Source organism: Alosa pseudoharengus, unplaced genomic scaffold (assembly GCF_046254945.1).
Source record: "Alosa pseudoharengus isolate Yale_2024_CS ecotype anadromous, Long Island Sound unplaced genomic scaffold, YU_APseudo_1.1 YU_APseudo_1.1_scf_15, whole genome shotgun sequence".
Taxonomy (NCBI): Eukaryota; Metazoa; Chordata; class Actinopteri; order Clupeiformes; family Clupeidae; genus Alosa; species Alosa pseudoharengus.
Genome location: NW_027468620.1, coordinates 15,714,261 through 15,738,321, shown reverse-complemented (window position 1 = coordinate 15,738,321; position 24,061 = coordinate 15,714,261).

Below are 24,061 nucleotides of genomic sequence, written 5' to 3'. Positions count from 1 at the left end.
CTCTAGCGCCACCAACAGGCCAAAGTTGGACATGCGTTCACGCACGTAACTTTTGACCCGTATGGCCGATTGTCAAAAATGAGGTATCATTGGAATCCTTGGACCAATCCGAGTTAAACGCACAGTATGAAGTCATTTTCCGCCATGATGGATTTTCCGCCATATTGGATTTCATCAAAAACACTAAAAAGTCCTCTCAGGTCACATATTTTGTCCGATTGACACCAAACTTCACAGATATCATTTACAGACCATGCCTCATTAATGCATTGCTTTTTGTCTCCGGAACTAAAACCGTTCGCGCGTAACAGCCAATCGAAATTTGTGGCGAAGCCACCACACAGGAAGTGAGCTCATATCTCAGCAACCCATTGATCTATCATAACCAAACTAAGTACATGGACTCAGGACCCAATCAGGGGGACGCTCAAGAAATCTGGTGACCTTTGACCTCTAGGGGGCGCTGTAATTAAGAAACATACCTTTTGGCCTGTAGCTGCAGTTGTGCTTAGAATTAAAATGCACTAGTGGTGTCTGGTAATACTGTTGGAGGTCCTTAGGCCGACCCAACCCAACTTGTGATGTCATCGTAATTGATTCGGCCGCCATATTGGATTTAATCAAAAACACGTACAAGCTTTCGCAGGTCACAAATTTCAGCGGATCCTCAACAAAATTGGCAGAGACCATCTTCAGACCATGCCTTATCAGTGCATTGCTTTCTGGAGCAATTGACAGAAGCATTCGGCTGTAACAGCCAATCGAAATTTGCGGCGAAGCCGCCAAACAGGAAGTGAGCTCATATCTCAGCAACCCTTGCATGTATCAAAGCCAAACTAGGTGCATGGACTCAGGACCCAATCAGGGGGACACTCAATAAATCTGGTGACCTTTGACCTCTAGGGGGCGCTGTAATTAAAAAAACATGCCTTTTGGCCTGTAGCTGCTGTTGTATTTGGAATTAAAATGTACTAGTGGTGTCTGGTAATACTGTTGGAGGTCCTTATGCCGACCCAGGCCAACTTGTGATGTCATCGTAATTGATTCGGCCGCCATGTTAGACTTAATCAAAAACATCAAAAAGTTTTCACAGGTCGCAAATTTCATATGATTTTCACCAACATTGGCACAGACCATCTTCAGATCATAACCTATCAATATGTTGCTCTCTGGAACAATTGACAAAAGCATTCGCCCCTACCAGCCAATCGACATTGGTGGCGAAGCCGCCAAACAGGAAGTGAGCTCATATCTCAGCAACCCTATAATGTATCATAACCAAACTTACTACATATATTCATGACCCCATTAGGAGGACGCTCAAAAAATGTGGTGACATTTGACCTGTAGGGGGTGCTGCAATTAGCAATATTGCATTTTGATGTGTAGTTGTTGATGTGTTTTATCAATCTTTTATTTTTTGATGTGAAACTGATGACAACATGTTCCATCCAGTTAATTCTAATGCGTGCGTGCAGGGGCAGGGCAGGGCAGGACGGGGTGGGACGGGCTGGGGTGATTAGGTGGGGGGGGCTGGCTGGTGGAGGCGGTGGCAATACTCAGCCCTGTTTCAGCCCTGTTCATCCCGGGTGTCTGCTGGGTGTCTGCTGAGTTCTATCTTGTCACCGTGGCTACTCCGGCCTATTCTGCTTGGCCCCCTCATTGCTGCTTGCAGCTATATTTGGGGGCCAAGCAGCGAAGCTGCGAAGGCACCCATTGTGTTTCTATGTTTTCTTATTGGGGGCCAAGCAGCGAAGCTGCGAAGGCACCCATTGTGTTTCTATCTTTTCCTACTATTATTATTATTATTACACATCTTTCCTCTGCCATTGAAGTCTATGGCAGCCCATAGAACCGTCTGGTGAAAAGTTGTGAAATTTGGCACTGTAATTAGGCAGAGTCCCATGATTAATTTCACCAAGTTTCAAGTCCGCACCACGAGCGCTCTAGCGCCACCAACAGGCCAAAGTTGGACATGCGTTCACGCATGTATCTTCTGACCCGTTGGCCCGATTTTAAAAATTGAGGTACCATTGGAATCATTGGACCAGGCCGAGTTCAACGCACCCTATGGCGTCGTTTTCCGCCATGATGGATTTTCCGCCATATTGGATTTTAGTGAAAGTGAAACTAATTTTTCACAGGTCACAAATTTTGTCCGATCGACACCAAACTTGACATACATGATCTTCAGACCAAGCCTCACAAAAGTTGTGGTATTTTGTCTCCGGAACTATAACCGTTCATCCATAATATACAATTGAAATTTGCGGCGAAGCCGCCAAACAGGAAGTGAGCTCATATCTCAGCAACCCTTGCATGTATCAATGCCAAACTTGGTGGATAGACTCAGGACCCAATCAGAGGGAAGCTCAAAAAATTTGGTGACCTTTGACCTCTAGGGGGCGCTGTAATTAAGAAACATGCCTTTTGGCCTGTAGTTGCTGTTGTGTTTAGAATTAAATTGCACTAATGATGTCTGGTAATAATGTTGGAGTTCCTTAGTTCGACCCAAGCCAACTTGTGATGTCATCGTAATTGATTCGGCCGCCTTATTGGATTTAATCAAAAACACGTACAAGTTTTCGCAGGTCACAAATTTCAGCGGATCCTGACCAAAATTGGCAGAGACCATCTTCAGACCATGCCTGATGAGTGCATTGATTTCTAGAACAATTGAAAGAAGTATTGGCCTGTACCAGCCAATTGAAATTTGCGGCGAAGCCGCCAAAAAGGAAGTGATTTCATATCTCAGCAACGCTTTCATGTATCAAAACCAAACTTAGTACATGTACCTCCGACCCCATCGGGAGGACGCTCAAGAAATTTGGTGACATTTGACCTCTAGGGGGCTCCGTAATTGACAAAAATGCATTTTGGCCAGTAGTTGCTGATGCGCATTATTTTGCAATGGAAGTCAATGGCCGCCCATAGAACCGTCTGGTAAAAAGTTATACAATTTTGCACACTAATTGGGGACAGTCCAATAATTCATTTCACCAAGTTTCATGCCGGCACCTCAAGCGCTCTAGCGCCACCAACAGGCCAAAGTTGGATTTGTGTTCACGGACGTAACTTTTGACCTGTTGACCCGAATGGCAAAATGAGGTATCATTGGAATCCTTGGGCCAAGCCGAGTTCAACACACCCTATGACGTCAATTTTTGACCTCTCTGTTTAAATCACAGCAAGTGTGATCATATGTCAGTCAATCTTTTATTTTTGATGTGAAACTGATGACAGCAAGTTCCATCCAGTTCATTCTAATGTGTGCGTGCAAGGGTGGGACGGGGTGGGATGGGCAGGGGCGGTTGCGGCGGTGGACTGGCTGGGGGAGGGGGCGCCGACACTCAGCCCTGGTTCAGCCCCACAAAATCAGCTATGTTTTGATGTGAAACTTGACCTTGTAACTCAGCCAATCTTGGGTTGTATGGCATGGAACTTGCTGTGACTGCTTAAGCCTACATGTCTGATGCAACGGCATTGACTTACATGGCAAATCTGGCTTGCTGAACTGCCTGCTTGGCCCCCTCATTGCTGCTTGCAGCTATATTTATTATTATTATTACGCTTCCGTCATTGAAGTCAATGGCAGCCCATAGAACCGTCTGGTGAAAAGTTGTGAAATTTGGCACACTGATTAGGGACAGTCTCATGATTAATGTCACCAAGTTTCATGATGGCACCTAGAGCACTCTAGCGCCACCAACAGGCCAAAGTTGGACGTGCGTTCACGCACGTAACTTTTGACCCGTATTGCCGATTGTCAAAAATGAGATATCATTGGAATCCTTGGACCAAGCCGAGTTCAACGCACCCTATGACGTCAATTTCCGCCATGATGGATTTTCCGCCATATTGGATTTCATCAAAAACACTAAAAAGTCTTCAAAGGTCACAAATTTTGTCCGATTGACACCAAACTTCACAGATATCATCTACAGACCACGACTCATTAATGTATTGCTTTTTGTCTTCGGAACTAAAACCGTTTGCGAGTAACCGCCAATCGAAATTTGCGGCGAAGCCGCCAAACAGGAAGTGAGCTCATATCTCAGCAACCCATTCATCTATCATAACCAAACTTAGGACATGGACTCAGGACCCAATCAGGAGGACGCTGAAGAAATCTGGTGACCTTTGACCTCTAGGGGGCGCTGTAATTGAGAAACATGCCTTTTGGCCTGTAGCTGCTGTTGTGCTTAGAATTCAAATGCACTACTGGTGTCTGGTAATACTGTTGGAGGTCCTTAGGCCGACCCAAGCCAATTTGTGATGTCATCGTAATTGATTCGGCCGCCATATTGGATTTAATCAAAAACACGTACACGTTTTCGCAGGTCACACATTTCAGCGGATCCTCACCAAAATTGGCAGAGCCCATCTTCAGACCATGCCTTATCAGTGCCATGCTTTCTGGAACAATTGACAGAAGCATCCGGCTGTAACAGCCAATCGAAATTTGCGGCGAAGCCGCCAAACAGGAAGTGAGCTCATATCTCAGCAACCTTTGCATGTATCAAAGCCAAACTGGGTGCAAGGACTCAGGACCCAATCAGGGGGACACTAAATAAATCTGGTGACCTTTGACCTCTAGGGGGCGCTGTAATTAAGAAACATGCCTTTTGGCCTGTAGCTGCTGTTGTGTTTGGAATTAAAATGTACTAGTGGTGTCTGGTAATACTGTTGGAGGTCCTTAGGCTGACCCAGGCCAAGAAAAGCATTCACCCGTAACAGCCAGTCAAATTGGTGGCGAAGCCGCCAAACAGGAAGTGAGCTCATATCTCAGCAACCCTGCCATGTATCATAACCAAACTTACTACATATATTCATGACCCCATTAGGAGGACGCTCAAAAAATTTGGTGACCTTTGACCTGTAGGGGGTGCTGCAATTAGCAATATTGCATTTTGATGTGTAGTTGCTGATGTGTTTTATCAATCTTTTATTTTTTGATGTGAAACTGATGACAACATGTTCCATCTAGTTAATTCTAATGCGTGCGTGCAAGAGCAGGGCAGGGCAGGACGGGGTGGGACGGGCTGGGGTGATTAGGTGGGGGGGGGCTGGCTGGCGGAGGCGGTGGCAATACTCAGCCCTGTTTCAGCCCTGTTGATCCCGGGTGTCTGCTGAGTTCTATCTTTTCACCGTGGCTACTCCGGCCTATTCTGCTTGGCCCCCTCATTGCTGCTTGCAGCTATATTTATTATTACGCTTCCGTCATTGAAGTCAATGGCAGCCCATAGAACCGTCTGGTGAAAAGTTGTGAAATTTGGCACACTGATTAGGGACAGTCCCATGATTAATGTCACCAAGTTTCATGATGGCACCTAGAGCACTCTAGCGCCACCAACAGGCCAAAGTTGGACGTGCGTTCACGCACGTAACTTTTGACCCGTATTGCCGATTGTCAAAAATGAGATATCATTGGAATCCTTGGACCAAGCCGAGTTCAACGCACCCTATGACGTCAATTTCCGCCATGATGGATTTTCCGCCATATTGGATTTCATCAAAAACACTAAAAAGTCTTCAAAGGTCACAAATTTTGTCCGATCGACACCAAACTTCACAGATATCATCTACAGACCACGACTCATTAATGCATTGCTTTTTGTCTTCGGAACTAAAACCGTTTGCGAGTAACCGCCAATCGAAATTTGCGGCGAAGCCGCCAAACAAGAAGTGAGCTCATATCTCAGCAACCCATTCATCTATCATAACCAAACTTAGGACATGGACTCAGGACCCAATCAGGAGGACGCTGGAGAAATCTGGTGACCTTTGACCTCTAGGGGGCGCTGTAATTGAGAAACATGCCTTTTGGCCTGTAGCTGCTGTTGTGCTTAGAATTCAAATGCACTACTGGTGTCTGGTAATACTGTTGGAGGTCCTTAGGCCGACCCAAGCCAATTTGTGATGTCATCGTAATTGATTCGGCCGCCATATTGGATTTAATCAAAAACACGTACAAGTTTTCGCAGGTCACACATTTCAGCGGATCCTCACCAAAATTGGCAGAGACCATCTTCAGACCATGCCTTATCAGTGCCATGCTTTCTGGAACAATTGACAGAAGCATCCGGCTGTAACAGCCAATCGAAATTTGCGGCGAAGCCGCCAAACAGGAAGTGAGCTCATATCTCAGCAACCTTTGCATGTATCAAAGCCAAACTGGGTGCATGGACTCAGGACCCAATCAGGGGGACACTAAATAAATCTGGTGACCTTTGACCTCTAGGGGGCGCTGTAATTAAGAAACATGCCTTTTGGCCTGTAGCTGCTGTTCTGTTTGGAATTAAAATGTACTAGTGGTGTCTGGTAATACTGTTGGAGGTCCTTAGGCCGACCCAGGCCAAGAAAAGCATTCGCCCGTAACAGCCAATCGAAATTGGTGGCGAAGCCGCCAAACAGGAAGTGAGCTCATATCTCAGCAACCCTGCCATGTATCATAACCAAACTTACTACATATATTCATGACCCCATTAGGAGGACGCTCAAACAATTTGGTGACCTTTGACCTGTAGGGGGTGCTGCAATTAGCAATATTGCATTTTGATGTGTAGTTGCTGATGTGTTATATCAATCTTTTATTTTTTGATGTGAAACTGATGACAACATGTTCCATCCAGTTAATTCTAATGCGTGCGTGCAAAGGCAGGGCAGGGAAGGACGGGGTGGGACGGGCTGGGGTGATTAGGTGGGGGGGGGGCTGGCTTGCGGAGGCAGTGGCAATACTCAGCCCTGTTTCAGCCCTGTTTATCCCGGGTGTCTGCTGAGTTCTATCTAGTCACCGTGGCTACTCCGGCCTATACTGCTTGGCCCCCTCATTGCTGCTTGCAGCTATATTTGGGGGCCAAGCAGCGAAGCTGCGAAGGCACCCATTGTGTTTCTATGTTTTCTTATTATTGGGGGCCAAGCAGCGAAGCTGCGAGGCAACCATTGTGTTTCTATGATTTCTTATTATTATTATTATTTAACATCTTTCTTCCGCCATTGGAGTCTATGGCAGCCCATAGAACCGTCTGGTGAAAAGTTGTGAAATTTGGCACACTGATTGAGGACAGTCTCATGGTCAATTTCACCAAGTTTCATGTTGGCACCTTGACCGCTCTAGCGCCACCAACAGGCCAAAGTTGGACGTGCGTTCACGCACGTAACTTCTGACCCGTATGACCGATTGTCAAAAATGAGGTATCGTTGGATTCCTTGGGCCAAGACGAGTTCAACGCACCCTATGACGTCATTTTCCGCCATGATGGATTTTCCGCCATTTTGGATTTTATCAAAAACACTAAAACGGCTTCTCTGGTCACAAATTTTGTCCAATCGACACCAAACTTCACACACATCATCTACAGAACACGCTACTTTAGCGCATTACTTTTTGTCTTCGGAAATAAAACCGTTCGCCCGTAACAGCCAATCAAATTTTGTGGCGAAGCCGCCAAACAGGAAGTGAACTCATATCTCAGCAACCCTTTCATGTATCATAACCAAACGTAGTATATAGACTACTAACCCCATCAAGAGGACGCTCAAAAATTTTGGTAACCTTTGACCTCTAGGGGGCGCTGCAATTAAGACACATGCCTTTTGGCCTTTAGCTGCTGTTGTGCTTAGAATTAAAATGCACTAGTGGTATCTGACAATACTGTGGAAGGTCCTTAGGTCAACAGAGGACAACTTGTGACATCAACATAATTGATTTGGCCGCCATATTGGATTTAATCAAAAACATGAATAAGTATTCGCAAGTCACAAATTTCAGCTGATCCTCGCCAAAATTGGCAGAGATCATCTTCAGACCATGCCTTATCAGTGTATTTTTTTCTGGAACAATTGACTGAAGCGTTCGCCTGTAACAGCCAATCGAAATTTGCGGCGAAGCCGCCAAACAGGAAGTGAGCTCATATCTCAGCAACGCTTTCATGTATCAAAAACAAAACTTAGTACATGGTCCTCAGGACCCACCAGGAGGACGCTCAAGAAATTTGGTGACCTTTGACCTCTAGGGGGCTCTGTAATTTTATTTTTGATGTGAAACTGATGACACCGAGTTCCATCAAGTTCATTCTAATGCGTGCGTGCAAGGGTGGGGCGGGGTGGGACGGGCAGTGGCGGTGGGTTGGCTGGGTGAGGGGGCGGCGACTCTCAGCCCTGGTTCAGCCCCACAAAATCAGTTATGTTTTGATGTGAAACTTGACCTTGTAACTCAGCCATTCTTGGGTTGTTTGACATGGAACTTGCTTTGACTGCTTAATGCTATATGCCTGATGCCACGGCATTGAGTTGCATGGCAAATCTGGCCTGCTGAACAGTCTGCTTGGCCCCCACATTGCTGCTTGCAGCTATATTTGGGGGCCAAGCAGCGAAGCTGCGAAGGCACCCATTGTGTTTCTATCTTTTCTTATTATTATTATACCTTCTTCCGCCATGGAAGTCAATGGCAGCCCATAGAACCGTCTGGCAAAAAGTTCTGAAATTTGGCACACTGATTGGAGACAGTCCAATGATTCATGTCACCAAGTTTCATGTCGGCACCTCCCGCGCTCTAGCGCCACCAACAGGCCAAAGTTGGACTTGCGTTCACGCACGTAACTTCTGACCTGTTGACCCGATTGTCAAAAATGAGGTATCGTTGGATTCCTTGGACCAAGCCGAGTTCAACGCACCCTATGACGTCATTTTCCGCCATGATGGATTTTCCGCCATATTGGATTTTAGTGAAAGTGAAACTAAAACTTCACAGGTCACAAATTTTGTCCGATCGTCACCAAACTTGACTCACATGATCTTCAGACCAAGCCTCACAAAAGTTGTGGTGTTTTGTCTTCGGAACTATAACCGTTCACCCGTAATATCCAATCGAAATTTGCGGTGAAGCCGCCAAACAGGAAGTGAGCTCATATCTCAGCAACCCATTCATCTATCATAACCAAACTAAGTACATAGACTCAGGACCCAATCAAGGGGACGCTCAAAAAATCTGGTGACCTTTGACCTCTAGGGGGCGCTGTAATTTAGGAACATGCCTTTTAGCCTGTAGCTGCTGTTGTGCTTAGAATTAAAACGCACTAGTGATGTCTGGTAATACTGTTGGAGTTCCTTAGGCCGACCCAAGCCAACTTGTGATGTCATCGTAATTGATTCGGCCGCCATATTGGATTTAATCAAAAACACGTACAAGTTTTCGCAGGTCACAAATTTCAGCGGATCCTGAACAAATTTGGCAGAGACCATCTTCAGACCATGCCTGATGAGTGCATTGATTTCTGGAACAATTGAAAGAAGCATTGGCCTGTACCAGCCAATCGAAATTTGTGGCGAAGCCGCCAAACAGGAAGTGATTTCATATCTCAGCAACGCTTTCATGCATCAAAACCAAACTTAGTACATGTACCTCCGACCCCATCGGAAGGACGCTCAAGAAATTTGGTGACATTTGACCTCTAGGGGGCTACGTAATTGACAAAAATGCATTTTGGCCAGTAGTTGCTGATGCGCATTATTTTGCAATGGAAGTCAATGGCAGCCCATAGAACCGTCTGGTAAAAAGTTATAAAATTTTGCACACTAATTGGGGACAGTCCAATAATTCATTTAACCAAGTTTCATGCCGGCACCTCAAGCGCTCTAGCGCCACCAACAGGCCAAAGTTGGATTTGTGTTCACGGACGTAACTTTTGACCTGTTGACCTGAATGGCAAAATGAGGTATCATTGGAATCCTTGGGCCAAGCTGAGTTCAACACACCCTATGACGTCAATTTTTGACCTCTCTGTTTAAATCACAGCAAGTGTGATCATATCTCAGTCAATCTTTTATTTTTGATGTGAAACTGATGACAGCAAGTTCCATCCAGTTCATTCTAAAGCGTGCGTGCAAGGGCGGGGTGGGATGGGCAGGGGTGGTTGCGGCGGTGGGCTGGCTGGGGGAGGGGGTGGCGACACTCAGCCCTGGTTCAGCTCCACAAAATCAGTTATGTTTTGATGTGAAACTTGACCTTGTAACTCAGCCAATCTTGGGTTGTATGGCATGGAACTTGCTGTGACTGCTTAAGGCTATTTGTCTGATGCAACGGCATTGACTTACATGGCAAATCTGGCCTGCTGAACTACTGCTTGGCCCCCACATTGCTGCTTGCAGCTATATTTATTATTATTATTTAACATCTTTCTTCCGCCATTGGAGTCTATGGCAGCCCATAGAACCGTCTCGTAAAAAGTTGTGAAATTTGGCACACCGATTGGGGACAGTCCAAAAATTAATTTCACCAAGTTTTATGCCGGCACCTCGAGCACTCTAGCGCCACCAACAGGCCAAAGTTGGACGTGCATTCACGTACGTAACTTTTGACCCGTAAGGCCAATTTTAAAAAATGAGGTATCGTTGGAATCCTTGGACCAAGCCGAGTTCAACGCACCCTATGACGTCTTTTTCCGCCATGATGGATTTTCCGCCATATTGGATTTTAGTGAAAGTGAAACTAAAACTTCACAGGTCACAAATTTTGTCTGATCGACACCAAACTTGACATACATGATCTTCAGACCAAGCCTCACAAAAGTTGTGGTGTTTTGTCTCCGGAACTAAAACCGTTCATCCATAATATCCAATCGAAATTTGCGGCGAAGCCGCCAAACAGGAAGTGAGCTCATATCTCAGCAACCCATTCATCTATCATAACCAAACTAAATACCTGGACTTAGGACCCAATCAAAGGGACACTCAAGAAATCTGGTGACCTTTGACCTGTAGGGGGCGCTGTAATTAAGAAACATGCCTTTTGGCCTGTAGCTGCTGTTGTGCTTAGAATTAAAACACACTAGTGGTGTCTGGTAATACTGTTGGAAGTCCTTAGGCCGACTGAAGCCAACTTGTGATGTCATCGTAATTGATTCGGCCGCCATATCGGATTTAATCACAAACATGAATAAGTATTCGCATGTCACAAATTTCAGCTGATCCTCACAAAAATTGGCAGAGACCATCTTCAGACCATGCCTTATCACTGTATTTTTTTGTGGAACAATTGACAGAAGTGTTCGCCTGTAACAGCCAATCGAATTTTGCGGCGAAGCCGCCAAACAGGAAGTGAGCTCATATCTCAGCAATGCTTTCATGTATCAAAACCAAACTTAGTACATGGTCCCCAGGACCCACCAGGAGGACGCTCAATAAATTTGGTGACCTTTGACCTCTAGGGGGCTCTGGAATTTGCAAAAATGTATTTTGGCCTGTAGTTGCTGCATTATTCTGCAATGGAGGTCAATGGTAGCCCATAGAACCGTCTGGTTCATCCTGATGATGCACAAATAATTTGGTGACCTTTGACCTCTATGGGGGCATTGAAATCACAGCAATCAATCAATCTTTTATTTTTGATGTCAAACTGATGACAGCGAGTTCCATCCAGTTAATTCTAAAGTGTGCGTGCAAGAGTGGGGCAGGGTGGGACGGGCAGGGGCGGTTGCGGCGGTGGGCTGGCTGGGGGAGGGGGTGGCGACACTCAGCCCTGGTTCAGCTCCACAAAATCAGTTATGTTTTGATGTGAAACTTGACCTTGTAACTCAGCCAATCTTGGGTTGTATGGCATGGAACTTGCTGTGACTGCTTAAGGCTATATGCCTGATGCAACGGCATTGACTTACATGGCAAATCTGGCCTGCTGAACTGCCTGCTTGGCCCCCACATTGCTGCTTGCAGCTATATTTATTATTATTATTATTACGCTTCCGTCATTGAAGTCAATGGCAGCCCATAGAACCGTCTGGTGAAAAGTTCTGAAATTTGGCACACTGATTAAGGACAGTCTCATGATTAATTTCACCAAGTTTCATACCGGCACCTTGAGCGCTCTAGCGCCACCAACAGGCCAAAGTTGGATGTGCGTTCACGCACGTAACTTTTGACCCATTGATCTAATTGTCAAAAATTAGGTATTGTTAGAATCCTTGGACCAAGCCGAGTTCAACGCACCCTGTGACGTCATTTTCCGCCATGATGGATTTTCCGCCATTTTGGATTTCATCAAAAACACTTAAAAGTCTTCACAGGTCACAAATTTTGTCCGATCAAAACCAAACCTGACACACATAATCTTCAGACCAAGCCTCACAAAAGTTATTCCTTTTTGTTTTCGGAACTAAACCCGTTCTCCCGTAACAGCCAATCAAAGTTTGCGGCGATGCCGCCAAACAGGAAGTGAGCTCATATCTCAACAACCCTTGCATGTATCAAAGCCAAACTTGGTACATGGACTCAGGACCCAATCAGGGGGACGCTCAAGAAATCTGGTGACCTTTGACCTCTAGGGGGCGCTGTAATTAAGAAACATGCCTTTTGGCCTGTAGCTGCAGTTGTGCTTAGAATTAAAATGCACTAGTGGTGTCTGGTAATACTGTTGGAGGTCCTTAGGCCGACCCAAGCCAATTTGTGATGTCATCGTAATTGATTTGGCCGCCATATTGGATTTAATCAAAAACACGTAAAAAAATTTCGCAGGTCACAAATTTCAGTGGATCCTCACCAAAATTGGCAGACATCATCTTCAGACCATGCATTATCAGTGCTTTGATTTCTGGAACAATTGACAGAAGCATTCGGCTGTAACAGCCAATCGAATCTTGCGGCGAAGCCGCCAAACAGGAAGTGAGCTCATATCTCAGCAACCCTTGCATGTATCAAAGCCAAACTTGGTGCATGGCCTCAGGACCCAATCAGGGAGACACTCAATAATTCTGGTGACCTTTGACCTCTTGGGGGCGCTCTAATTAAGAAACATGCCTTTTGGCCTGTAGCTGAAGTTGTGCTTAGAATTAAAACGCACTAGTGGTGTCTGGTAATACTGTTGGAGGTCCTTATGCCGACCCAGGCCAACTTGTGATGTCATCGTAATTGATTCGGCCGCCATGTTAGACTTAATCAAAAACATCAAAAAGTTTTCACAGGTCGCAAATTTCATATGATTTTCACCAACATTGGCACAGACCATCTTCAGATCATAACCTATCAATATGTTGCTCTCTGGAACAATTGACAAAAGCATTCGCCCCTACCAGCCAATCGACATTGGTGGCGAAGCCGCCAAACAGGAAGTGAGCTCATATCTCAGCAACCCTATAATGTATCATAACCAAACTTACTACATATATTCATGACCCCATTAGGAGGACGCTCAAAAAATGTGGTGACATTTGACCTGTAGGGGGTGCTGCAATTAGCAATATTGCATTTTGATGTGTAGTTGTTGATGTGTTTTATCAATCTTTTATTTTTTGATGTGAAACTGATGACAACATGTTCCATCCAGTTAATTCTAATGCGTGCGTGCAGGGGCAGGGCAGGGCAGGACGGGGTGGGACGGGCTGGGGTGATTAGGTGGGGGGGGCTGGCTGGTGGAGGCGGTGGCAATACTCAGCCCTGTTTCAGCCCTGTTCATCCCGGGTGTCTGCTGGGTGTCTGCTGAGTTCTATCTTGTCACCGTGGCTACTCCGGCCTATTCTGCTTGGCCCCCTCATTGCTGCTTGCAGCTATATTTGGGGGCCAAGCAGCGAAGCTGCGAAGGCACCCATTGTGTTTCTATGTTTTCTTATTATTATTATTATTACGCTTCCGTCATTGAAGTCAATGGCAGCCCATAGAACCGTCTGGTGAAAAGTTGTGAAATTTGGCACACTGATTAGGGACAGTCTCATGATTAATGTCACCAAGTTTCATGATGGCACCTAGAGCACTCTAGCGCCACCAACAGGCCAAAGTTGGACGTGCGTTCACGCACGTAACTTTTGACCCGTATTGCCGATTGTCAAAAATGAGATATCATTGGAATCCTTGGACCAAGCCGAGTTCAACGCACCCTATGACGTCAATTTCCGCCATGATGGATTTTCCGCCATATTGGATTTCATCAAAAACACTAAAAAGTCTTCAAAGGTCACAAATTTTGTCCGATTGACACCAAACTTCACAGATATCATCTACAGACCACGACTCATTAATGTATTGCTTTTTGTCTTCGGAACTAAAACCGTTTGCGAGTAACCGCCAATCGAAATTTGCGGCGAAGCCGCCAAACAGGAAGTGAGCTCATATCTCAGCAACCCATTCATCTATCATAACCAAACTTAGGACATGGACTCAGGACCCAATCAGGAGGACGCTGAAGAAATCTGGTGACCTTTGACCTCTAGGGGGCGCTGTAATTGAGAAACATGCCTTTTGGCCTGTAGCTGCTGTTGTGCTTAGAATTCAAATGCACTACTGGTGTCTGGTAATACTGTTGGAGGTCCTTAGGCCGACCCAAGCCAATTTGTGATGTCATCGTAATTGATTCGGCCGCCATATTGGATTTAATCAAAAACACGTACACGTTTTCGCAGGTCACACATTTCAGCGGATCCTCACCAAAATTGGCAGAGCCCATCTTCAGACCATGCCTTATCAGTGCCATGCTTTCTGGAACAATTGACAGAAGCATCCGGCTGTAACAGCCAATCGAAATTTGCGGCGAAGCCGCCAAACAGGAAGTGAGCTCATATCTCAGCAACCTTTGCATGTATCAAAGCCAAACTGGGTGCAAGGACTCAGGACCCAATCAGGGGGACACTAAATAAATCTGGTGACCTTTGACCTCTAGGGGGCGCTGTAATTAAGAAACATGCCTTTTGGCCTGTAGCTGCTGTTGTGTTTGGAATTAAAATGTACTAGTGGTGTCTGGTAATACTGTTGGAGGTCCTTAGGCTGACCCAGGCCAAGAAAAGCATTCACCCGTAACAGCCAGTCAAATTGGTGGCGAAGCCGCCAAACAGGAAGTGAGCTCATATCTCAGCAACCCTGCCATGTATCATAACCAAACTTACTACATATATTCATGACCCCATTAGGAGGACGCTCAAAAAATTTGGTGACCTTTGACCTGTAGGGGGTGCTGCAATTAGCAATATTGCATTTTGATGTGTAGTTGCTGATGTGTTTTATCAATCTTTTATTTTTTGATGTGAAACTGATGACAACATGTTCCATCTAGTTAATTCTAATGCGTGCGTGCAAGAGCAGGGCAGGGCAGGACGGGGTGGGACGGGCTGGGGTGATTAGGTGGGGGGGGGCTGGCTGGCGGAGGCGGTGGCAATACTCAGCCCTGTTTCAGCCCTGTTGATCCCGGGTGTCTGCTGAGTTCTATCTTTTCACCGTGGCTACTCCGGCCTATTCTGCTTGGCCCCCTCATTGCTGCTTGCAGCTATATTTATTATTACGCTTCCGTCATTGAAGTCAATGGCAGCCCATAGAACCGTCTGGTGAAAAGTTGTGAAATTTGGCACACTGATTAGGGACAGTCCCATGATTAATGTCACCAAGTTTCATGATGGCACCTAGAGCACTCTAGCGCCACCAACAGGCCAAAGTTGGACGTGCGTTCACGCACGTAACTTTTGACCCGTATTGCCGATTGTCAAAAATGAGATATCATTGGAATCCTTGGACCAAGCCGAGTTCAACGCACCCTATGACGTCAATTTCCGCCATGATGGATTTTCCGCCATATTGGATTTCATCAAAAACACTAAAAAGTCTTCAAAGGTCACAAATTTTGTCCGATCGACACCAAACTTCACAGATATCATCTACAGACCACGACTCATTAATGCATTGCTTTTTGTCTTCGGAACTAAAACCGTTTGCGAGTAACCGCCAATCGAAATTTGCGGCGAAGCCGCCAAACAGGAAGTGAGCTCATATCTCAGCAACCCATTCATCTATCATAACCAAACTTAGGACATGGACTCAGGACCCAATCAGGAGGACGCTGGAGAAATCTGGTGACCTTTGACCTCTAGGGGGCGCTGTAATTGAGAAACATGCCTTTTGGCCTGTAGCTGCTGTTGTGCTTAGAATTCAAATGCACTACTGGTGTCTGGTAATACTGTTGGAGGTCCTTAGGCCGACCCAAGCCAATTTGTGATGTCATCGTAATTGATTCGGCCGCCATATTGGATTTAATCAAAAACACGTACAAGTTTTCGCAGGTCACACATTTCAGCGGATCCTCACCAAAATTGGCAGAGACCATCTTCAGACCATGCCTTATCAGTGCCATGCTTTCTGGAACAATTGACAGAAGCATCCGGCTGTAACAGCCAATCGAAATTTGCGGCGAAGCCGCCAAACAGGAAGTGAGCTCATATCTCAGCAACCTTTGCATGTATCAAAGCCAAACTGGGTGCATGGACTCAGGACCCAATCAGGGGGACACTAAATAAATCTGGTGACCTTTGACCTCTAGGGGGCGCTGTAATTAAGAAACATGCCTTTTGGCCTGTAGCTGCTGTTCTGTTTGGAATTAAAATGTACTAGTGGTGTCTGGTAATACTGTTGGAGGTCCTTAGGCCGACCCAGGCCAAGAAAAGCATTCGCCCGTAACAGCCAATCGAAATTGGTGGCGAAGCCGCCAAACAGGAAGTGAGCTCATATCTCAGCAACCCTGCCATGTATCATAACCAAACTTACTACATATATTCATGACCCCATTAGGAGGACGCTCAAACAATTTGGTGACCTTTGACCTGTAGGGGGTGCTGCAATTAGCAATATTGCATTTTGATGTGTAGTTGCTGATGTGTTATATCAATCTTTTATTTTTTGATGTGAAACTGATGACAACATGTTCCATCCAGTTAATTCTAATGCGTGCGTGCAAAGGCAGGGCAGGGAAGGACGGGGTGGGACGGGCTGGGGTGATTAGGTGGGGGGGGGGCTGGCTTGCGGAGGCAGTGGCAATACTCAGCCCTGTTTCAGCCCTGTTTATCCCGGGTGTCTGCTGAGTTCTATCTAGTCACCGTGGCTACTCCGGCCTATACTGCTTGGCCCCCTCATTGCTGCTTGCAGCTATATTTGGGGGCCAAGCAGCGAAGCTGCGAAGGCACCCATTGTGTTTCTATGTTTTCTTATTATTATTATTATTATTATTACGCTTCCGTCATTGAAGTCAATGGCAGCCCATAGAACCGTCTGGTGAAAAGTTCTGAAATTTGGCACACTGATTAAGGACAGTCTCATGATTAATTTCACCAAGTTTCATACCGGCACCTTGAGCGCTCTAGCGCCACCAACAGGCCAAAGTTGGATGTGCGTTCACGCACGTAACTTTTGACCCATTGATCTAATTGTCAAAAATTAGGTATTGTTAGAATCCTTGGACCAAGCCGAGTTCAACGCACCCTGTGACGTCATTTTCCGCCATGATGGATTTTCCGCCATTTTGGATTTCATCAAAAACACTTAAAAGTCTTCACAGGTCACAAATTTTGTCCGATCAAAACCAAACCTGACACACATAATCTTCAGACCAAGCCTCACAAAAGTTATTCCTTTTTGTTTTCGGAACTAAACCCGTTCTCCCGTAACAGCCAATCAAAGTTTGCGGCGATGCCGCCAAACAGGAAGTGAGCTCATATCTCAACAACCCTTGCATGTATCAAAGCCAAACTTGGTACATGGACTCAGGACCCAATCAGGGGGACGCTCAAGAAATCTGGTGACCTTTGACCTCTAGGGGGCGCTGTAATTAAGAAACATGCCTTTTGGCCTGTAGCTGCAGTTGTGCTTAGAATTAAAATGCACTAGTGGTGTCTGGTAATACTGTTGGAGGTCCTTAGGCCGACCCAAGCCAATTTGTGATGTCATCGTAATTGATTTGGCCGCCATATTGGATTTAATCAAAAACACGTAAAAAAATTTCGCAGGTCACAAATTTCAGTGGATCCTCACCAAAATTGGCAGACATCATCTTCAGACCATGCATTATCAGTGCTTTGATTTCTGGAACAATTGACAGAAGCATTCGGCTGTAACAGCCAATCGAATCTTGCGGCGAAGCCGCCAAACAGGAAGTGAGCTCATATCTCAGCAACCCTTGCATGTATCAAAGCCAAACTTGGTGCATGGCCTCAGGACCCAATCAGGGAGACACTCAATAATTCTGGTGACCTTTGACCTCTTGGGGGCGCTCTAATTAAGAAACATGCCTTTTGGCCTGTAGCTGAAGTTGTGCTTAGAATTAAAACGCACTAGTGGTGTCTGGTAATACTGTTGGAGGTCCTTAGGCTGACCCAAGCCAACTTGTGATGTCATCGTAATTGATTCGGCCGCCATATTGGATTTAATCAAAAATACATACAAGTGTTCGCAGGTCACAAATTTCAGCGGATCCTCACCAAAATTGGCAGAGACCATCTTCACACCATAACCTTTCAATATATTGCTCTCTGGAACAATTGACAAAAGCATTCGCCCGTAACAGCCAATCGAAATTGGTGGCGAAGCCGCCAAACAGGAAGTGAGCTCATATCTCAGCAACCCTGCCATGTATCATAACCAAACTTGCTACATATATTTGTGACCCCATTAGGAGGACGCTCAAAAAATTCGGTGACCTTTGACCTGTAGGGGGTGCTGCAATTAGCAATATTGTATTTTGATCTGTAGTTGCTGATGTTTTAGCAATCTTTTATTTTTTGATGTGAAACTGATGACAACATGTTCCATCCAGTTAATTCTAATGCGTGCGTGCAAGGGCAGGGCAGGGCAGGATGGGGTGGGACGGGCTGGGGTGATTAGGTGGGGTGGGCTGGCTGGCGGAGGCGGTGGCAATTCTCAGCCCTGTTTCAGCCCTGTTGATCCCGAGTGTCTGCTGAGTTCTATCTTGTCACCGTGGCTACTCCGGCCTGTTCTGCTTGGCCCCCTCATTGCTGCTTGCAGCTATATTTGGGGGCCAAGCAGCGAAGCTGCGAGGCAACCATTGTGTTTCTATGATTTCTTATTATTATTATTATTTAACATCTTTCTTCCGCCATTGGAGTCTATGGCAGCCCATAGAACCGTCTGGTGAAAAGTTGTGAAATTTGGCACACTGATTGAGGACAGTCTCATGGTCAATTTCACCAAGTTTCATGTTGGCACCTTGACCGCTCTAGCGCCACCAACAGGCCAAAGTTGGACGTGCGTTCACGCACGTAACTTCTGACCCGTATGATCGATTGTCAAAAATGAGGTATCGTTGGATTCCTTGGGCCAAGACGAGTTCAACGCACCCTATGACGTCATTTTCCGCCATGATGGATTTTCCGCCATATTGGATTTTAGTGAAAGTGAAACTAAAACTTCACAGGTCACAAATTTTGTCTGATCGACACCAAACTTGACATACATGATCTTCAGACCAAGCCTCACAAAAGTTGTGGTGTTTTGTCTCCGGAACTAAAACCGTTCATCCATAATATCCAATCGAAATTTGCGGCGAAGCCGCCAAACAGGAAGTGAGCTCATATCTCAGCAACCCATTCATCTATCATAACCAAACTAAATACCTGGACTTAGGACCCAATCAAAGGGACGCTCAAGAAATCTGGTGACCTTTGACCTGTAGGGGGCGCTGTAATTAAGAAACATGCCTTTTGGCCTGTAGCTGCTGTTGTGCTTAGAATTAAAACACACTAGTGGTGTCTGGTAATACTGTTGGAAGTCCTTAGGCCGACTGAAGCCAACTTGTGATGTCATCGTAATTGATTCGGCCGCCATATCGGATTTAATCACAAACATGAATAAGTATTCGCATGTCACAAATTTCAGCTGATCCTCACAAAAATTGGCAGAGACCATCTTCAGACCATGCCTTATCACTGTATTTTTTTGTGGAACAATTGACAGAAGCGTTCGCCTGTAACAGCCAATCGAATTTTGCGGCGAAGCCGCCAAACAGGAAGTGAGCTCATATCTCAGCAATGCTTTCATGTATCAAAACCAAACTTAGTACATGGTCCCCAGGACCCACCAGGAGGACGCTCAAGAAATTTGGTGACCTTTGACCTCTAGGGGGCTCTGGAATTTGCAAAAATGTATTTTGGCCTGTAGTTGCTGCATTATTCTGCAATGGAGGTCAATGGTAGCCCATAGAACCGTCTGGTTCATCCTGATGATGCACAAATAATTTGGTGACCTTTGACCTCTATGGGGGCATTGAAATCACAGCAATCAATCAATCTTTTATTTTTGATGTCAAACTGATGACAGCGAGTTCCATCCAGTTAATTCTAAAGTGTGCGTGCAAGAGTGGGGCAGGGTGGGACGGGCAGGGGTGGTTGCGGCGGTGGGCTGGCTGGGGGAGGGGGTGGCGACACTTAGCCCTGGTTCAGCTCCACAAAATCAGTTATGTTTTGATGTGAAACTTGACCTTGTAACTCAGCCAATCTTGGGTTGTATGGCATGGAACTTGCTGTGACTGCTTAAGGCTATATGCCTGATGCAACGGCATTGACTTACATGGCAAATCTGGCCTGCTGAACTGCCTGCTTGGCCCCCACATTGCTGCTTGCAGCTATATTTGGGGGCCAAGCAGCGAAGCTGCGAAGGCACCCATTGTGTTTCTATGTTTTCTTATTATTATTATTATTATTATTACGCTTCCGTCATTGAAGTCAATGGCAGCCCATAGAACCGTCTGGTGAAAAGTTCTGAAATTTGGCACACTGATTAAGGACAGTCTCATGATTAATTTCACCAAGTTTCATACCGGCACCTTGAGCGCTCTAGCGCCACCAACAGGCCAAAGTTGGATGTGCGTTCACGCACGTAACTTTTGACCCGTTGATCTAATTGTCAAAAATTAGGTATTGTTAGAATCCTTGGACCAAGCCGAGTTCAACGCACCCTGTGACGTCATTTTCCGCCATGATGGATTTTCCGCCATTTTGGATTTCATCAAAAACACTTAAAAGTCTTCACAGGTCACAAATTTTGTCCGATCAAAACCAAACCTGACACACATAATCTTCAGACCAAGCCTCACAAAAGTTATTCCTTTTTGTTTTCGGAACTAAACCCGTTCTCCCGTAACAGCCAATCAAAGTTTGCGGCGATGCCGCCAAACAGGAAGTGAGCTCATATCTCAACAACCCTTGCATGTATCAAAGCCAAACTTGGTACATGGACTCAGGACCCAATCAGGGGGACGCTCAAGAAATCTGGTGACCTTTGACCTCTAGGGGGCGCTGTAATTAAGAAACATGCCTTTTGGCCTGTAGCTGCAGTTGTGCTTAGAATTAAAATGCACTAGTGGTGTCTGGTAATACTGTTGGAGGTCCTTAGGCCGACCCAAGCCAATTTGTGATGTCATCGTAATTGATTCGGCCGCCATATTGGATTTAATCAAAAACACGTAAAAAAATTTCGCAGGTCACAAATTTCAGTGGATCCTCACCAAAATTGGCAGACATCATCTTCAGACCATGCATTATCAGTGCTTTGATTTCTGGAACAATTGACAGAAGCATTCGGCTGTAACAGCCAATCGAATCTTGCGGCGAAGCCGCCAAACAGGAAGTGAGCTCATATCTCAGCAACCCTTGCATGTATCAAAGCCAAACTTGGTGCATGGCCTCAGGACCCAATCAGGGAGACACTCAAGAATTCTGGTGACCTTTGACCTCTTGGGGGCGCTCTAATTAAGAAACATGCCTTTTGGCCTGTAGCTGAAGTTGTGCTTAGAATTAAAACGCACTAGTGGTGTCTGGTAATACTGTTGGAGGTCCTTAGGCTGACCCAAGCCAACTTGTGATGTCATCGTAATTGATTCGGCCGCCATATTGGATTTAATCAAAAATACATACAAGTGTTCGCAGGTCACAAATTTCAGCGGATCCTCACCAAAATTGGCAGAGACCATCTTCACACCATAACCTTTCAATATATTGCTCTCTGGAACAATTGACAAAAGCATTCGCCCGTAACAGCCAATCGAAATTGGTGGCGAAGCCGCCAAACAGGAAGTGAGCTCATATCTCAGCAACCCTGCCATGTATCATAACCAAACTTGCTACATATATTTGTGACCCCATTAGGAGGACGCTCAAAAAATTCGGTGACCTTTGACCTGTAGGGGGTGCTGCAATTAGCAATATTGTATTTTGATCTGTAGTTGCTGATGTTTTAGCAATCTTTTATTTTTTGATGTGAAACTGATGACAACATGTTCCATCCAGTTAATTCTAATGCGTGCGTGCAAGGGCAGGGCAGGGCAGGATGGGGTGGGACGGGCTGGGGTGATTAGGTGGGGTGGGCTGGCTGGCGGAGGCGGTGGCAATTCTCAGCCCTGTTTCAGCCCTGTTGATCCCGAGTGTCTGCTGAGTTCTATCTTGTCACCGTGGCTACTCCGGCCTGTTCTGCTTGGCCCCCTCATTGCTGCTTGCAGCTATATTTGGGGGCCAAGCAGCGAAGCTGCAGGGCAACCCTTAGTGTTTCTATGAATTCTTACTATTATTATTATTATTATTTAACATCTTTCCTCTGCCATTGGAGTCTATGGCAGCCCATAGAACCGTCTGGTAAAAAGTTGTGAAATTTGGCACACTGATTGGGGACACTCCAATATTTTATTTCACCAAGTTTCATGCCTCCCTGTCGAACCCTCTAGTGCCACCAACAGGCCAAAGTTGGATGTGCGTTCACGCACGTAACTTTTGACCCGTTTGCCCGATTGTCAAAAATTTGGTATCGTTGGAATCCTTGGACCAAGCCGAGTTCAACGCACTCTATGACGTCAATTTCCGCCATGATGGATTTTCCGCCATTTTGGATTTTGTCAAAAACCTTTAAAAAGTTTCACGCCTCACATAGTTTGTCCGATTTTCACGAAACTTAGCACATAACATCTTCAGACCAAGCCGCACAAAAGTTATCGATTTTCATCTTCGGAACTAAAACCGTTTTCCCGTAACAGCCAAACGAAATATGCGGCGAAGCCGCCAAACAGGAAGTGAGCTCATATCTCAGCAACCCTTTCATCTGTCATAACCAAACTTAGTACATGGACTTATATCCCCATCTGTAGGGCACTCAAGAAATCTGGTGACCTTTGACCTCTAGGGGGCGCTGTAATTAGTGAAAATGCATTTTGGCCTGTAGCTGCTGTTGTGCTTAGAATTAAAACGCACTAGTGGTGTCTGGTAATACTGTTGGAAGTCCTTAGGCCGACCCAAGCCAACTTGTGATGTCATCGTAATTGATTCGGCCGCCATATTGGATTTAATCAAAAACATGAATAAATATTCGCATGTCACAAATTTCAGCTGATCCTCACCAAAATTGGCAGAGACCATCTTCAGACCATTCCTTATCAGTGTATTTTTTTCTGGAACAATTGACAGAAGCGTTCGCCTGTAACATCCAATCGAAATTTGCGGCGAAGCCGCCAAACAGGAAGTGAGCTCATATCTCAGCAACCCATTCATCTATCATAACCAAACTTAGTCCATGGACTCAGGACCCAATGAGGGGGACGCTCAAGAAATTTGGTGACCTTTGACCTCTAGGGGGCTCTGTAAATGGCAAAAATGTATTTTGGCCTGTAGTTGCTGCATTATTCTGCAATGGAGGTCAATGGCAGCCCATAGAACCGTCTGGTTCATCCTGATGATGCACAAATAATTTGGTGACCTTTGACCTCTATGGGGCATTGAAATCACAGCAAGCATGATCATATCTCAATCGATCTTTTATTTTTGATGTGAAACTGATACAGCAAGTTCCATTCAATTAATTCTAATGATTGCGTGCATGGGTGGGGCAGGGTGGGACGGGCAGGGGCGATTGCAGCGGTGAGTTGGCTGGGTGAGGGGGCGGCGACACTCAGCCCTGGTTCAGCCCCACAAAATTAGTTATGTTTTGATGTGAAACTTGACCTTGTAACTCAGCCATTCTTGGGTTGTTTGACATGGAACTTGCTGTGACTGCTTGATGCTATATGCCTGATGCCACGGCATTGAGTTTCATGCCAAATCTGGCCTGCTGAACTGCCTGCTTGGCCCCCACATTGCTGCTTGCAGCTATATTTATTATTATTATTTAACATCTTTCCTCCGCCATGGGAGTCTATGGCAGCCCATAGAACCGTCTGGTAAAAAGTTGTGAAATTTGGCACACTGATTGGGGACACGCCAATATTTTATTTCACCAAGTTTCATGCCTCCCTGTCGAACCCTCTAGCGCCACCAACAGGCCAAAGTTG